This window comes from Euprymna scolopes, chromosome 3, assembly GCF_053919585.1.
Source record: "Euprymna scolopes isolate OS-2025 chromosome 3, ASM5391958v1, whole genome shotgun sequence".
Taxonomy (NCBI): Eukaryota; Metazoa; Mollusca; class Cephalopoda; order Sepiida; family Sepiolidae; genus Euprymna; species Euprymna scolopes.
Window position 1 is genome coordinate 34,638,690 of NC_136484.1, and position 4,958 is coordinate 34,643,647.

Below are 4,958 nucleotides of genomic sequence, written 5' to 3' on the forward strand. Positions count from 1 at the left end.
TGGTTGGCCTCTTTTCCTGGTCGATAAAAGGGTTTTCAGCACTGAAGCGTCCTTTCAGCGTTCACCCCAGCATGTCATACTCTCTGCAGGACCTTCCTCTCCCAGAACTGGAGCCTCTCGGGTTTTTGTGAATGTAGCTAGGAGTTTTTTTGTGATTTTTTTTTTCATGTTGAAGGTGCCGGTCTCACGTCCAACATTCCCAGAAAGTAGGTAGAGCGTTGTTAGTCTGGTCACTACCCGTAGACCTGTCCGGCACAGGTGGCTCTACCAGGAGACGAATCTTTTTATTTGGGAGTCACCACTTATCAAGGCCCGAAAGCCAGTCGAGTTCACAATAGAAGTGCATCCTTGGCGTTGGTTGGAAAGCTTGCATGTTTCAGTGATTGGGATCACTGAGACACAGACGCTTCCATACCAACACCAAAATTGTACTACCTGTGGGAAGTCGAATGACCTTCGGGTGTTGATAAGTGGTGACTTCCAAGTAAAAAAACAACGGAACCTGTGGAAATTCCACAGCGACTGTAGAAAAATTGTTGATTTTTTTTCATTAATAATTATTTCTAATTAAAGATATTTTTATAGAATTAAAAGACATTGAATTTAATATTATTTATTTAAGACTAGCCTGGGTGCCCGGCGTTGAGCAGAACCCCCACCCCGGAAAATTGTGAGCGCAAAAAAAAAAAAAATAGGAGTAGTACGCAGGCTCGAACTCGTGACGCGCCAGAGGATAAAAAGGGGTGAAATAAAAAAACGTCTTACCGATGTGCTTACTGTGATTGTGACGTCGTGTGTGGTCGAAATAACGCGTTTTAAGCGACGTCGTGAACGCGAAGGTTGAGTGACTTACAAAAATGTCAGCGAAAAAATCGACCCTCCCTGTAGAAAAGTGCTTAGTTGAGGACGAAGGAATTAATGTTTTGGACCATTTTTTCGATATTTGTCATCTGAAGGATGGAGCTTCAAAATGATAACGATCTCGTGAAAATCTGTCGCCTCTGTCGAAAGTTGTCGGCTTACATACATACATACATACATACATACATACATACATACATACATACATACATTTAAACAGACAGGTTAGATTTATATTATAGATAAACCATGACACAAATAACTACATTAAAGGTACTAATATATTATTAAATATTCTACAGCCAATTTTTACATTATAATTTTAAGAACAACTTTTCTATGAGAAATTGTGTCAAGATGGCCGTTAACGCAAGATAATAAGGCTTCACTAAGAAAATAGATATATAATTAAAACAGAAAACACGTTTTCTTTCGAATGTGCTGCGCAAAAGCGACACCATTTTATTATTATTCTTTCTATTTTTGACATTGCGTCTTCGGTGATCGGGAGATCCTATTTATTAAAAAGGAAGATAGAAGGTGGTAACATATTACGAACATTAAATTAGCGTATCTATATACTAATAATTTAATGTTTGCAGTATGTTATCACCTTCTAATCTCCTTTTTAATAAATAGGACGATTTAAATATTTTCCCGATTCCTATATGATTTCTGATTTATTCGATACAATTACCCATTCCAATTCCGATTTTAAAATCACCTAATGACGTAATTGGTTGATGTTCGATTGGGAGGGGTCTGAGAGTCTTCAGCTATATTTAAATCTAATATATAAAAGGCGATATGTCTGTCTGTCTCCATATTTTACAACTCTAGCTCTTCTGAAGCTAAAAGTCACACAGCGGCACTATGGACCTCCTATGGACCTCAAATGATTGGATTTTTATGGACCGTTCTTTGATGGTCTTCAGTCGGTGAATATCTTTTATAAGGGGTCAAAAATGGGGCAAAATCGAAAAATTCGTTACAGATTTTGTAAATTGATCTTAGATTATTTTTAATGTTTAATTTTTAATCAGTTCATATGCGTGCCACGTTGTTACAATGGTAACATCACCAGCTTTGAAGGCTTAAGTTTTGCTTTCGGTTTCGATTCTAGCTGATGGCAACAAAATATTTTTTTTTTACTTTCGAAATCACGATTCTATAATAATATACACGAAATTTGGATGAATTAAAATATCATATTTAAGCGTATTTTACGACCTGGTATAGCTGGGCGCCCCCTGCTAGTGTTCAACATAATTCTCTTTAAGTTAATAAATTATTAATTTTTTTCTTTTGAAAAAATTCAGTGTGACAGGTTCATTAATATTTTTCACTTGCGTCATTTTTGACCTGTATCATATTAGCGGGCTATTTTTCAAGCGCCATTTCTACCTAAAATTATTATAACTGTAGAAATTCCGCAGGGGACTTTTTCATATGCAACATATTGATGTTGGCATTCTGTAGATGTTCAGCATTAATGGAGATATTCTGATATTATTGTAGCTCTTTTGTTAAAACTGCAAAAGTATTTATCCAAGCTAGCAGGGACGCCCGGCTTAGCCAGGTCGTAAAATACGGTTAAATATGCTATTTTAATTATTGCAGATTTCGTATATATTACTTCGACTTCATGTTCTATCGATTGTTATATATTATAAAGTTGCGATTTCCAAAGTAAAATATATATCTATATGGTTTGTGTTCAGCAGCTTAAATCGAAACCGAATCCCAAACATATATATATATATATATATATATATATATATATATATATATATATATATATATATATATATATATATAACTTTATTTCTTTCGGCTATAATCGACACCGAAACGAAAACTTATCCAGAATTCTTGATAAAATTATTTAGAAAAAATAGATTACTAAGGTGCCATCAACTAAAATCGAAACCGAAACCAAGGCTTATGAAAAATTCTTGATAAAATTATTTTTTAAAAATAGATTATTGGAGTGCCATTAACTACAATCGAAATCGAAACCGAAACCAAAACTTATGAGGAATTCTTGGTAAAATTATTTATTACAAGAAATGGAAGTACATAACAATTAAACGACCCGGATGGAAGAGTGAGAGAAAATAATAACACACACACATAACATATCGTATTAATATATATATATATATATATATATATATATATATATATATATATATATTACTACTTATTATTATTATATATATTATCTATCATTTTTGATAAACAGTTCCCATATCGTGTTAAATTCTTTACCAGGTCTACTTAGTAATTGATCGTCACTTCACCGTTCTTCTCCGTCTATAATTTTTACTTCGTCTTATATCGTACATGGTTTCACTTTTCCTTCCATGTATGGTCAGACATACCCAATTTTCGATCTCGGCACGCACTACGGGTTTTCGATGTTTTTCTAACCTTACTTTTAATGGACGACATGTATCATCTTCGTATAGTTTATCACATTTATATGGGATCTCATACACAGACTTCTTATTCATTATGTTTCCAATAGGGGGGTTAGCTCGCATAAGATATATCAGAAAAGTGGAATCACCTCAGAGTTCTGCCAAATGGATTTATATATTCTGTGAATTTCTTTTCAGACAGGATCTTCAAATTGTGGTGTGTTTTCAGATGGTGTCCATTGTTTTCTGGTCTAGACTTCTTAGAACCAATGTTGTGTTCTCTGAGTAGTTGTTTCTTTTAAATTGTATGTCCTGTCTTTATATGCATATATATATATATATATATATATATATATATATATATATATATATATATATATATATATATATATATATATATATATGCATATCAAGAGGGGACATACAATTTAAAAAATTATATATATATATATATATATATATATATATATATATATATATATATATATATATATATATATATATATAATTACGTAGACGCACCGGTTTCCTTTGGATCACCGAAGTTAAGCAACGTTGAGCCTAATATATATATATATATATATATATATATATATATATATATATATATATATATATATATATATATATATATATAAAGTTATAAAATATATCTGGCAATTAAGCTACACATAATATTCCACGTTTCATCCACGCTAGGATTCATCAGGCTTATGCTAGGAGTTGTGGTTGTCTCGCGTTTTTTATATACGAACATTCTATTGAGTTTTTAGTTGGCCAATCAGCTTTCTAGTTTCCACCGCCCACTTCCTATTCAGCCAAGTAGAAGGCACTTACAGGACAAAGGCCCAGTTGACCTCCGGTTCACCTCATTTTTTGTGTTTGCTAGATTAGCAGGGAGCGTATATATCTAGTGTTCTGACCTATTTTAAACCTAGCTTTAATGTTTTTTATGTTAGTTTATATATGCATATATATATATGTATGTGATAATTTATGTAAATGTATGTTTATTTTATTTATTTTCTATTGTTATTGTTAATTTTAAAGTTATCTTGTATCGCTATCCTTGAGTAAAAGTTATCCTATGAACACAGTTGTTTGCTATTTCTCTCCTACAGTTAAATAGATGTTGAGTTTCTTTAAAGTATACGATAGCAAATTTTTCATGAAGGCATAATCTACGTGGATCGTCTAGGTCTCTACATGTGTTTGTTTGTCTTACTATATTCAATTTGACTACCCGCGAATGTCCGCTTTCTTTTAGTTCCCAGTATTTGTTTGCTAGAGTTGTTTTCATTTTGTGTTTTTTATCGATGCCTCCGTTATGTCTCGAAAGACATTGATATATATATATATATATATATATATATATATATATATATATATATATATATACAGAGAGAGAGAGAGAGAGAAAGAAAGAGAGAGAGAGATAGAGAGGGAGAGAATAACAGTTTAATTACATTTCAAGATCCAAATATTTAATGTTTCATTCAAAACACCTCCTCCAACATGTTTAAATTTCAGTACATTTTTTAAAGATACGTTTCGTTATGCAGAAAAAAATACTTATTAATATGCCAATACCGTCTCTTTTCGTGCATATATTCTTCAGAAAAAAATAGAAATTCTTTACTTATACAAAAGTAGCATGCTACCAAAATAAAAACG